General features: G+C 47.6%; 1 protein-coding gene across 8 annotated transcripts in view; it reads left to right on the forward strand.

Moving 5' to 3' along the window:
* The window catches only part of MTRR (5-methyltetrahydrofolate-homocysteine methyltransferase reductase), a 92,462-nt gene that overhangs the window by 28,848 nt on the left and 49,656 nt on the right, over positions 1-13,958 (forward strand). The gene's annotated exons all lie outside the window — the stretch shown is intronic.

A 13,958-nucleotide genomic window follows, 5' to 3' on the forward strand; every position in this document is an offset into this window, starting at 1 on the left:
AAAAAGTCCACCCTCTTGAAATCTTAGTTGGTAAAATTTGCCTTCCCTTCTCTAAAACGATTCTTATTGCTGGTATCTACTGCCCCACTAAAGCCCTATTGCAAACCCTAGCTGATATCGCTCACTTTGTTGGCACACTTTCCTCTCTGAATGTGACGAGTGAGCTGTTAGTTCTTGGAGATTTCAACCTCAATTGACTTGACCCTAAAAACAACAAAATCCGTACACAACTCAAGTCGCTAAACCTAACCCACAGAGACAAACCTATAATTTCACAACTATACCTTACTAGACTGGATTCTGTTAGGACTAGAAGATAGAATACAATCTTCCAGTATCCTACCTGACATTTTCGGCGGCCATGCCCTAAAATTCTAGACATTCGAACATTTAAGAACTTTAACCCACAACAGTTTCTGACAGATCTTACCAACTTTCCTTGGTACAGAATCAATTGATACCCAACCCCGATTCTGCACTTGATAATTTCCAAACAGAGTTCATACAATTATGTGACACAAATGCTCCGCTACGCAGAATAGGAGTACGGGGGCCCACCATCCATGAGTTACAACCGACCTTATTGAGCTTTACCATTTTAGGGATGCCATGTGGAAAAGCTACAAAGTAACTGGCCCTACCAAGAATCTTAAATTCAGATGCCTGTGGAATACATGCACAAGGCAAACAAGACACGCAAAAGCACAATATTACTTGCAATCTTCACCAAAATACATCAAATCCAGCAAACTTCTGGAAGGTCATCAACAATATATTCCAGCGTTCTAGCCATCAACAACCATCTAATATTAAAAAGGATGGTATTACTCTGACAAATCCCACTGATCCAGCAAATGCATTTAATGAATACTTTGTGGAGTGTGCTACTTCCCTATTCTCAAAGTGCAACCAGAACTACAATCATGGAGCTCAACCTGGGAGAATCCCTATAGACCTCCCCCTCCCACCGGAACAATGCTTACAAATGTAATTTGTCCCAGTATCTGAAAAGGAGATTACAAAAGCGCTCCTCAAATTAAAACTAAGCAGCCAATATTAACCTGACCTACTTCAATCTTAGTTCCTACAACTCTGTGCCCCAGCCATTGCCATACCGCTTGACTCGCTAATCGATTACAGGCCATACCCCAAAGACCTGTAAAACTGCCAGAGTTGTCACAATTTTCAAATGTGGGGACAAAAACATTGTCTCAAACTACAGATCAGAACCAATTCTAGCACCACTCTATCCCCTGCCACCTAGTTTTAAATATCTTGGCATTTGGTTTGACTCCCATTTAATATTTGAGTTGCATATTGATACTCCGATATCAAAAACCTATGACAACATAGGGAGCATTTGTTCCTATAAAAGAACACCTAAGCCAGCTGGTCAGAAAGTGAATGGCACAGCAGATGCTAATACCACTGATAGACTATGGGAACATAGTACTGTATATGGTACTGCACCATAACGGATATGGATAGGGGAGGGAGGAAAGGGAGGACGGCTCCTGCATCAGCCTAGAGGGATGTGTGAAGTCTGGTGCAATAGGGATATACTCATGAAAGTGAAAGAGACAACAGAATCTCTCTGATATGCACTCTGCACTTCAAGTGTAAAGAAAGTTTAAATTGGTATAAAATTATTTTATTAATCACAAAATTAAAAATATATATTGATTGGTAGAGTAATCCATGGCCAATCAAAACGGGTGACAAGGACGCTTACTAAACATACACATATAAAATATTGCAGGTAAGAGCCTACACTGAGCTGTGATACGAATGGGTATATAGAGTCGTATAATACCCAGTATAATCAACCTACTAGCAAAAACTGCAGCAACAAAGCGTAATAGCATAGAAAAAAACAAGCGCAAGATTCTCATAAGATATATTTTTGTAAAAAAGAAATATAGAAAATATAGAAAAACACATAAGGGTATAAAACATTTGCTGAATATATGAAAAGTCCCAGTGATACAGAGTTACCAGGCTCCCTTGATCATCATAGGGTTAATGTAGGTTCCTGTGAATGAAGCTGCCCATGTAGCAATGTTTGAATAAGCAAACAGAGGTCCAGATATACATGAACATCAACTCCGGTAGGGACAGCACCCGCTCCCGGTTGCAATAGTAGTAGTAACAGTCCCATTCTAAATGAAGAAACCAGCTCTGCTGAAAATGGCACTTGCTCCTGGTCTCAAATAAGCAAATTATTGCAGTACAGCAGAAGAGGAAAGAATCCGGTTAGGAAATACACCCAGTCCCAGGTGTAGACTGCACTCGCTCCTCATCTCCAACAGGAAAATGCTTGCAGGGTGACAGTAGGGTGACCCGCTCGCGGTCCCAGGTGTAAGTGATGAGAATGATATGAATAGTCAGCCAATCAAAAATCAGCCAAGCAGTTGCAGCCTGAGCTCAGAAACACTCTTCAGTGCAATAGCTACATGAGTAGTCCAAGGCAATCAGGGGCAACAAGACTGCTCTGCATTGGTCAGCAGCAGGATAAGTGACATGCTTGGTCCTGTTGCTGACCAATGCAAAGCGGTCATGTTGCCCCTGATTGGTCCTAACTTCACTACTTAATCTCAAGGTCTCTGTACCGATTATCACTTAGAACATTGCCACATTTGATTTAGAGTGCACCCGTCTCCTCACAACCAAGAGTAATAGTTTGACTCCGTCAGGTGATATAGTGGGACTGTTGTCTGTAACAATGTGCTCACCACAAACAAGTCGTGACCGCGAGGCCGAGGTGGGGATTAGATAAACGCCATCCCACAGCCACGAGGGCGCGTCTGGAGTGTAGATAGGTCGAGGTAGCCGGGTCGGGGTAGGACAGGTCAGGATGGTCAGTGATACTTGCCGAGTTCTGGATTTGGATAGGTACAGATCGTTGCAGGTACTTTAGCCAAGGTCGGGATTGGAGAGGTGCAGATCGTCGTGGGTAAGCCGGGTCAGGAATGGAGAAGTACGGAATCCAAAAACCAAGCTAGGTCAGGCAACAAAGGACAAGACAGGCAAGGCTCAGACCGGAGGCAGGACTACAGTGAACACAGCGCACTTAATACAAGGTTATGCTCAGCCAATGTGCCAGAGGGCAGGCTGAGCATATATAGGAAGAACAGACCAATGTGGTGGAAGCATATTCCCTAGTATACATGGCTATGGTTGGCTGATGGAGACAAGACAGGTGAATCCTATTACACAGCAGAACGGATAAGACTAGTGGGTGCGCGCTGCGCGACGGTGACATCACCAGCGGGGACGGCATTTAGTGCCGAGTGAGATCTGCACGCTCCCCTAGAAGTTATGCTGGTAATGGCTGGTCTGCGAGATATGCTGCAGAAGGCAGCAGAGGCAGGACGCCCGATCGCGGGTCTGGGTAAGCTGGGAGCGTGCCGGGAGGGACGCGGATGGCGAATCCTTACATTGTCTCAATTGCATCTAACCTCAGAGAACTGCCAGAAAAGGGGTATCAATTGTTGGCCGATCTAAGACGAGCAAAGCTATAGGTCTGTATGGATCAGCAGTTAGATAAGACAGTCAGGAGATAACCAGATGTGAGGTTGGACTGATAGGGATAGAATATATCTAATCCCCAAGCCATCACAAAAGATACTTAAAGTGGTGATTTGTTCGAATGAGCTTGATACATAGCTAATAATGTATCAAGTACAAAAAAGTATTAACTTGTAGTGTAGGTAGCTTACTAGTCTGCAGTAAAAAGTTAAACAGAGGCTGTGTGGCAGGACGGCCTGTAGCCGAGGTCAGGGAACAGTCCACACGTATAGTTTCAGGATAAATAAAAACGTTCAGTGGCTTTATTTCTCCACAGTAACATAACATGCGGGTACACTGTCCCTTTAACAAAATAAATCCTGCTCCACTTTGGGAGAAAAACTGACTAATAACACAGCAGACCTATCTAGCAGGCTGGCTGGCTAAACCAGAACCAAACCATAAGGGTACTTTAAGCAGGCAGTAAACAAATGAATAATCCTTACTTTAGTTGAAGTAGTCTTTGGTGAAATCCCTCTGGCTAAGGGCTCACGCAGCAGTGTGCTTCTCTCTCTCTCTCTCTCTCTCTGGCAGCTACTGCCAGTCACATGATCCTTTATCTACCTTGCTGGCTCTCAGGTGTCAGCTAAAGAGTTCTGATTTCCTAACTTCCACCTGAGTTAACCCTTATGAGTGCTGGATGAAGCACTCAGACATATGTCTCCCAGGCGTAACTGATAGGAGTTGACTTCACTCTGTCACACACCTCCCCTGTTTGTGTGTGGCTAGTGTCCCACACGGCTGAAGCCCGACCCTCCACTCCTTCCCTTGACAAAAAATCAGCATTTCCATGGTCCTTTCCAGGTCTATGCTGAATATCAAAAGAGAAGGGTTGGAGGGCAATATACCACCTGGTCAACCTTGGATTTGTGTCCTTCATGGAGTTTAACCACTTCAAGGGCGCATGGTCATTGACCAGGGTGAAGTGTACTCCGGCGACATAATGTCTCAAGGCCTCAATTGCCCATTTTACAGTGAGGCACTCCTTCTCAATAACGGAATACCTCACTTCCCTTGGGAACAGCTTCCGGCTGATGAACAGTATGGGGTGATCAACACCATCAAATTGCTGAGACAGCACTGCTCCCAGTCCTACCTCTGAGGCATCCGTCTGGATGATGAAGGGCTCTTTAAAATCTGGGCTCCGAAGAGCGGGGCCCTCTGACAGGCACTTTTTTAGCATGTCAAAGGCGTCTTGGCACTCCCAAGACCATTTAACTTGGGTCGGGGCACTCTTTTTTGTCAGATCTGTTAGGGGTGCAGATATTTCTGAAAAAATGGGGATAAACTGCCGGTAATATCCTGCTAACCCCAAAACGGAGCGGACCTGTGTCTTTGTCTGTGGGGTGGGGTCTTCCTTTATGGCGGCCACCTTGCTAGCTAGTGGCCTTACTATCCCTCCCCCAACGGCATAGCCCAAGTACTTTGTAGTGGATTTACCCAGGGCACATTTTTTTGGATTTGCAGTGAGCCCTGCTTCTCTTAAGGACGCTAGGACTGCCCTTAACCTTTTTATATGAGACTGCCAGTGTCTGCTATAGATGACAATGTCATCCAAGTAGGCCGCGGCATATGCCCTATGGGGTCGTAGTACCTTGTCCATTAACCTTTGGAACGTGGCTGGAGCCCCATGTAACCCAAATGGCATAGTGACAAATTGGTATAAACCGAGAGGGGTGGCGAAGGCAGTTTTGCATTTGGATTCTTCCACTAGAGGTATCTGCCAATATCCTTTCGTGAGATCTAGGGTGGAGATATACTCTGCTTTACCAAGCGAATCAAGCAATTCATCCACCCTAGGCATTGGATATGCATCAAATCTGGATACAGCATTTACCTTTCGCAGATCCACGCAAAACCTCCTTCCCATCTGGTTTAGGGACCAACACGATAGGGCTACACCATTCGCTGTGGGACTCCTCGATCACGCCCAATTCCAACATGTCTATTATCTCCCTCTCTACCAGGTCTTTTCGGCCCTCTGGCAATCTATAGGGACGGGACCGTACTTTTACGCCAGGTTCTGTCTCAATCCTATGGGACACTAAATCCGTCTGCCCTGGCAGCTCAGAAAAAACATCTGGGAACTGGTCACATACATCAAGTAGGTCTGACCTTTGTTCCGTTGTTAACTGCTCTCCCATGGGAACCTGATGGTCAGTGTACGTACTACCCTTTGGAAGCTTTGGACCCAAATCCGTCTCTCCTTCCCGAGGGTGGATGAACAGCGATCTCATCGTTTTCCAGGGTTTCAGGAGGTTCACGTGGTAGATTTGTTTACCCTTCCTGGACCCTGGTTGAGAGATCTCATAGTTCACCTCCCCGGTGCGGCGGAGAACTTGGAAAGGACCCTGCCACTTCGCAAGGAGTTTACTCTCTGATGTCGGTAGTAGTAGCATCACTTGGTCCCCAGGTTGGAAGACCCTCAAGCGAGCATTTTGGTTGTACTGCCTCTCTTGACGTTCTTGAGCAGATTTGAGGTTTTCCTTCGCAAACCGACCTATCATGTCTAGGCAGTTTCTAAGGTCTATGACATACTGAAGGGTATTCTTGGAAAGGGAGGGCTCCTCCCAGGATTCCTTCAGTAGGTCGAGAATACCCCGAGGTTGGCGTCCATATAGGAGCTCAAACGGGGAGAATCCTGTGGATGATTGGGGAACTTCTCATACCGCAAACAACAGGAAAGGGAGAAGTTCATCCCAAGCTCGCTTTTCAGTGTCCACAAACTTCCTAAGCATAGTTTTTAAAGTACGGTTAAACCTCTCTACCAATCCATCAGTCTGAGGATGGTAGACCGAGGTCCGGACGGATTTTACCTCCAATAACTTCAGGACATCCTGCATTAACTTTGCCATGAAATTTGTTCCCTGGTCAGTTAACATTACTTGGGGAAGTCCTACACTAGAAAACAGTTCTAACAGCCTGTAAGCAACCTGTTTAGCAGTGGCTGATCTCAGAGGGAAGGCCTCAGGATACCTGGTGGCATAATCAACAACAACGAGTATAAATTTATGTCCCTTCACAGAGGTTTCTAAAGGTCCGACCAGATCTACCCCAATTCTCTCGAATGGGACAGCTACCAAGGGCAGAGGAACCAAGGGAGCCGGCTTCTGTCCTTTTTGGCTAGTTAACTGGCATTCAGGACATGTCTCACATAGTTTCATGATGTCACCATGTATGCCTGGCCAGTAAAACTGGGACGAGATGCGGTCCGTGGTCTTATCTCTGCCCAAATGACCACCCCATGGGAGAGTATGGGCTAGGGTAAACACTGTTTTAATCAACCCTTTAGGGACTAGCATCTGTCGAATGACCTCCCCTGTTTGTGTAACCTTATTCACACGATATAGTATGTTATTCAACAGTTCAAAATGTGGAAACACTTTTATACCTTGTTCATCTATTATCTTGTTGTTGACCTGTACCACCTTCTCATATTGTCTAGCCAGAGCTGGGTCCTCCCTCTGCCTCTGACGGAAGTCAGGAAGATCCAGGTCTGGCAACACTCCCGTATCTATCTGTTCCCCACCCTGGTCATACCCGGCCATGACCTGCACTCCTTTGGGCTGACTAATGTTACCAAAAGTCCCAGCCTTTCTTAACCAGTCCTCTTTTTCCGCACGTCTCTGTTTACGTGTCTTTGGGACATGGTGTCTACGGGGGAAAATCTCTGGGGAAAAAGGGAACAAGTCTCCGGGCTTCTCCGGTACCAGAGAAGTAGGCTCCGTAGGAGTAGGGGCCAACAATGTTTCGAGGTAGGGCCAGTCTCGGCCAAGTAGAACAGGAGCAGGTAGCCAGGGAGCAACTCCCACTAGTAGGCTAGCCTCTTGATCCTGGATACGCAGTGTAACGTTCGCCGTCGGGTATCTCTTTGTATCCCCATGGATACACTCGATATTCCAAGGAGAGTTATAAAGTAGTCTATTGCTTGGAATTAGGCCCTTTAGGATCAGGGTTTTTCCAGAGCCTGAGTCCAGCATGGCGTTTACTTTTGTCCCCTCCAGAGATGCTGGGACTAACCACGGATTGTGGTCCCCTCGGAGACAAGCTGTGGCAGTGGTTCTGCCATATGAACAGTCCATTTCATCATCTCCTGAGTCCGCAAACTCGGTCGTCCGCGGAAGCTCTCGACGGGGCTCGGTGTTTGGACCTCTCCGCTGTTGGATGGGGTCCTCCCTTCTAGTTGGTGGGGTTATCCTCTCCACCGGGTGGGTGACAGGAGTCCAGGTTCTCAGGGAATACTGTGGGTGGCGGCCTCCCTTGAGTGATCCAGTGGCCTCAGACCTAGGATGGGCGTCTCTGCGGGAGTTTGTACCAGGAACCCTTCGAGATGGGAAAGGGTCTTCCGATCGGGTTGACTGGATCTCCCGAGCTGGCGGGTTGTAGACCCCTCGATTGTCTGCTCTCCTGCCTCTAGTATCACCGGAAGCAACTGGTGTTTGCACCGGCCGTTCCCAGCTATCCTGTTGGGTGTCGTCGCCCAGGAAGTTTTCCACCAAGCGGACCGCTGAATCCAGGGAAAATGCAGCGTGTCTTTTTACCCAGGAGCGGGAGGAGGGGGGCAGTATCTGTATGAACTGCTCGAGCACAAACTGTTCAAGGATCTCTGCCTTGTCATGTTTTTCCGGTTGTATCCACCTGGCACATAAGTCTACTAAGCGGTGGGCTACGACCCGGGGTCTGTCTCGGTTTGTATATTTGACTGTCCGGAACCGCTGTCGGTAGGTCTCTGGCGTGAGGCCTAGGCGATCCAGAATAGCAGCCTTTAGTTTCTGATAGTCCATGGCCTCGTCCGCTGGAAGAGCCTGGTAGGCTGCCTGAGCTTCCCCTATGAGGAGTGGAGCCAGAGTCGTTACCCAGCGATCAACTGTCCAGCCGTGGGCCGTGGCTACCCTTTCAAAAGTGAGGAGAAATGCCTCTGGGTCTTCGTTTGGCTTCATTTTAGACAGCATCACCGGTGGGTTATTTGGAATCCCTGGTCTGCCTGGGGTTGGGCCTTCGACCAGCAGTTGGAGTAGCTTTTCCTCTCGCCGGGCCTGTTGCTCATCTTGCTGGGCTTGTCGCTCAGCTTGCTGGGCTTGTCGCTCATCTTGCTGGGCTTGTCGCTCTGCTTGCTTCTCTGCTAGCTGGAGCTGTTGCTCAAGGAACTTAGAAAAAAAATTCTCCATTTTTTCCGGTTTTTTTTTGTGTGGCCCTTCAGATACAGGGGTTGTCTGACATCCCACTTCTGACACCACCTGTGGCAGGACGGCCTGTAGCCGAGGTCAGGGAACAGTCCAAACGTATAGTTTCAGGATAAATAAAAACGTTCAGTGGCTTTATTTCTCTCACAGTAACATAACATGCGGGTACACTGTCCCTTTAACAAAATAAATCCTGCTCCACTTTGGGAGAAAAACTGACTAATAACACAGCAGACCTATCTAGCAGGCTGGCTGGCTAAACCAGAACCAAACCATAAGGGTACTTTAAGCAGTCAGTAAACAAATTAATAATCCTTACTTTAGTTCAAGTAGTCTTTGGTGAAATCCCTCTGGCTAAGGGCTCACGCAGCAGTGTGCCTCTCTCTCTCTCTCTCTCTCTGGCAGCTACTGCCAGTCACATGATCCTTTATCTACATTGCTGGCTCTGAGGTGTCAGCTAAAGAGTTCTGATTTCCTAACTTCCACCTGAGTTAACCCTTATGAGTGCTGGATGAAGCACTCAGACATATGTCTCCCAGGCATAACTGATAGGAGTTGACTTCACTCTGTCACAGGCTGCTTTAAAGTCGAATACTCAAAGAGTTCCACTAGATGAATGACTTCGATATGGCAAGATTGCCTCTAAATAGAGTGATTAGACTTTCCTGTAAAGGTATAGCATTCAGTGATGATCCAAGAGGGTCTAGAGTAGTCAGTAATATTATCTCGATCTTGTATATGTATATATGTACAGTTAGGTCCGGAAATAATTGGACACTGATACAAGTTTTGTTATTTCGGCTGTGTACCAAAATAAATTCAAGTTACAGTTAAATAATGAATATGGGCTTAAAGTGCAGTCTATCAGCTTTAATTTGAGGGTATTCACATCCAAATTGGAGGAAGGGTTTAGGAATTACATCTCTTTAATATGTAGCCCCCTCTTTTTCAAGGGACCAAAAGTAATTGGACAATTGACTCAAAAGCTGTTTCATGGACAGGTGTGGGCTATGCCTTCATATTTCATCATCAATTAAGCAGGTCAAAGGTCTGGAGTTGATTCCAGGTGTGGCATTCACATTTTAGAAGCTGTTGCTGTGAACCCACAACATGCGGTCAAAGGAGCTTTCAATGCAAGTGAAACAGTGCATCCTTAGGCTGCAAAAAAAAGAAAATCCATCAGAGAGATAGCAGGAACATTAGGAGTGGCCAAATCAATAGTTTGGTACATTCTGAGAAAAAAAGAACGCACTGGTGAGCTCTGCAACACAAAAAGGCCTGGACGTCCACGGAAGACAACAGTGGTGGATTATCGTAGGATCCTTTCCATGGTAAAGAAAAACCCCTTCACAACATCCAGCCAAGTGAAGAACGAGGGCAAATACAGAGGGTTCGCCACAAAGTGCAAACCATTCATAAGCCTCAATAATAGAAAGGCCAGATAAGACTTTGCCAAACAATATCTAAAAAAGCCAGCCCAGTTCTGGAACAGCATTCTTTGGACAGATGAAACTAAGATCAACCTGTACCAGAATGATGGGAAGAAAAAAGTATGGCGAAGGCTTGGAATGGCTCATGATCCGAAGCATACCACATAATCTGTAAAACACGGTGGAGGCAGTGTGATGGCATGGGCATGCATGGCTTCCAATGGCACTGGGTCACTAGTGTTTATTGATGATGTGACAGAAGACAGAAGCAGCCGGATGAATTCTGAAGTGTATTAGGATACATTGTTTGCTCAGATTCAGCCAAATTCAGCGAAGTTGATTGGACGCCGCTTCACTTTACAGATGGACAATAACCCAAAACATACTGCGAAAGCAACCCAGGAGAGTTTTTTTTAAGGCAAAGAAGTGGAATATTCTGCAATGACTGAGTCAATCACCTGATCTCAGCCCGATCGATCATGCATTTCACTTGCTGAAGACAAAACTTAAGGCAGAAAGACCCACGAACAAACAATAACTGAAGACAGCTGCAGTAAAGGCCTGGCAAAGCATCACAAAGGAGGAAACCCAGCGTTTGGTGATGTCCATGCGTTCCAGACTTCAAGCAGTCATTGCCTGCAAAGGATTCTCGACAAAGTATTAAAAATGAACATTTTATTTATGATTGTGTTAATTTGTCCAATTACATTTGATCCCCTGAAATATGACTGTGTATGAAAATGATTGCAATTCCTAAACGTTTCATAAAATATTTTTGTTCAACCCCTTGAATTAAAGCTGAAAGTCTGCACTTCTATTGCATCTCAGTTGTTTACTTTCAAATCTATTGTGGTGGCGAACAAAGCCAAAATTATGAAAATTGTGTCGTGTCGTGTCCAATTATTTCCGAACTTAACTGTGTGTGTGTGTGTGTGTGTGTGTATATACAGTGTTCGACAAATCACCCAAAAATCTACTCGCCCAACCAAAAAATCTACTCGCCACCTAGCCCCGCACCCAGCCTGACATTAGTCCCGCCCCTAGCTCCACCCCCACTTTTAAAAAAAGGCGTAAATTGCTACTATGAAGCGAGTTGGTGACTAGTCGGGTGGGTGAGTGTGTGAGTAGGGGGTGAGTGTGTGAGTAGGGGATGGGAGGGTGACTAGGTGGGAGGGTGAGAGGGTGACTGGGTGGGAGGGTGACTGGGTGGGAGGGTGACTGGTTGGGAGGGTGACTGTGTGGGGGTGACTGTGTGGGGGTGACTGGGTGGGAGGGTGACTGGGTGAGAGGGTGGGGGGGTGACTGGGTGAGAGGGTGGGGGGTGACTGGGTGAGTAGGTGAGAGGGTGAATAGGTGGGAGGGTGAGTAGGTGGGAGGGTGAGTAGGTGGGGGTGACAGGGTGAGTAGGTGGGAGGTTGAGTAGGTGGGAGGGTGAGTAGGTGGGGGGGTGAGTAGGTGGGGGGTGGGTAGGTGAGGGGGTGGGTAGGTGTAGGGGTGAGGGGGTGGGTAGGTGGGGGGTGAGTAGGTGTGAGGGAGTGGGGGGGGTGAGTTAGTGGGAGGCTGGGGGTGAGTGAGTGGGAGGGTGGGTGAGTTGTGGGTGATTGGGCAACTGCAGCGTTACATCAGCGCAGCCCCCCGGGAACCCCCAAGCGAGGCCTCCCAACCCCCACACATGAGACAAGGCCGCGGCCGCCCCAGGGACATCGTGAGGCCTAACAGCCCCCACACATGAGACAGGGCCGCCCTGAGCCTCACTGCACCCGGAAAGAGCACGAGCTGCGGCGATGTCCCGCCTCCCCCCAGGGCACACCCGTTACCTGGCCTGGGCCCTCCCCGTAGTGGGACCTTCGCACGCTCTGGTACAACATGGCCCGCTTGAGGTGGGGGGCACGGATGGCCCAATGGGAGAGGAGGGCGGATGGCCCGATGGGAGGGGGGGCGCGGATGGCCCGATGGGAGGGGGGGCGCTGATGGCCCAATGGGAGGGGGGGCGCGGATGGCCCGATGGTGGGTGGAGGGGGGGGTGGGCAACAGATGGCCCTGCAGGGGCCTGTGGCAGACAGAGAATGTAGACATGAACCCGCCTCCGGCTTTTTTTTTTTGTCCAGCGCGAGCGCGGTATAAACAGCAGCTCGAGCGGGGGAAATTTCAGCGCGAGCGGGGGAAATTTAAAAAACACGTGTGCTGCTTGGGCCAATATTTACTCGCCCGGAGGTTAAATCCAGCAGCAGTTAGAGGCTGATTCTGATGTTTAGTTAGATCCCTGAATGGGATAGGATTTGGTTTATTTGATTTGGTTTGGTTCTGAAAAGTGACACTGTGTGAAATGCTATAACACTGATATGAGTAAACCGCTGAAGGTTAAATGTCTGAGTGCCTCCTGCCTACACATGTTAAAGCTGCAGTCCCTTACTTGGATGAAAATAAAGCAGGCAGAAGCCTGAGTTAAGCAACTTAATACTTTGCAGGTTCCTGTTTGTTGTATAAATAACCCTAGAAGACTGTGTCGGGAAGAACCCAGACAGATGTCAGCGCTACAAAAGAGGGGCGTTTGTCACAATATATAATATATATATATATATAATATATATATATATATATATATATATATATATATATATATATATATATATATATCTCTTAATATATAAAATCGAATGGTTAGTGAGGTTAGTGCTATCTGCGGTGAATCTGATTGGTCCGTGGCCACCCGGACTCTCATTGGCCAAGAGGTACGCCCCACTGTGAGGTACGCCCCACTGTGACACACACACCCTCCCATAGTCAGCCTCCCACACGACTCTCATTGGTCAAAAGGTACAGTGACATCACTGACACACACCTCCTTCACTCTCACACACTTGCAGTGACACCATACGGCCAGAACCTCTGAGGACTCCTTGGTAAATTGACATATCACACTGTCACCCCCACACTCACCCCTGTCTACACACACACACACACACACACACACACACACACAATCACTGTCATCCCACAAGTCTGAGTCATGCTGTCACCTGAGTTGTCACCTGTCACCCGTGTACACATACACTCACACTGTCACCCCCACACTCACACTCAACCTTGTACACACACACTCAGTGTCATCCCACAACTCAGACTCACGCTGTCACCCCGTGTAACACACACACACACACATCACACACATTCACACTCACCCCTGTCAAACAACAACTCACAATCATGTCACCCCTGTCTACACAGTCACTCACACTCACCTCTGTCATCCCACAACTCAGTAATGCTGTCACCCCTGTGTATACTGCTCTCTGTCATCACACAACTCAGTAATGCTGTCACCCCTGTGTATACTGCTCTCTGTCATCACACAACTCAGTAATGCTGTCACCCTTGTGTATACACTGCTCTCACCACAGTGTACACACAGCTCTCTGTCAACACACAACTGAGTAATGCTGTCACCCCTGTATATACACTGCTCTCACCACAGTGTATACACTGCCATGGCCGCACATTACCTTAATTCTCCCTCCGCAACGGCCCGCCCATTACCTTAATTGTCCCTCCGCAACGGCCCGCACACTCATGCTATGCCGTGGATTTTTGTAATTAAATTATCCCGATGGCCGCCACGCTTCTCCATCACCACACATGACCGTCACAAAACTGACGCCCATTAACTTAATTCTCCCTCCGCACGCACATTACCTTAAACACTCATGATATGGCGTGCCACTCCCTGTGCACATGGCCGTGCACAAAAAATATACATGTCTGTGCACATGGCCGTCTA

Source organism: Ascaphus truei, chromosome 2, assembly GCF_040206685.1.
Source record: "Ascaphus truei isolate aAscTru1 chromosome 2, aAscTru1.hap1, whole genome shotgun sequence".
Classification (NCBI taxonomy): Eukaryota; Metazoa; Chordata; class Amphibia; order Anura; family Ascaphidae; genus Ascaphus; species Ascaphus truei.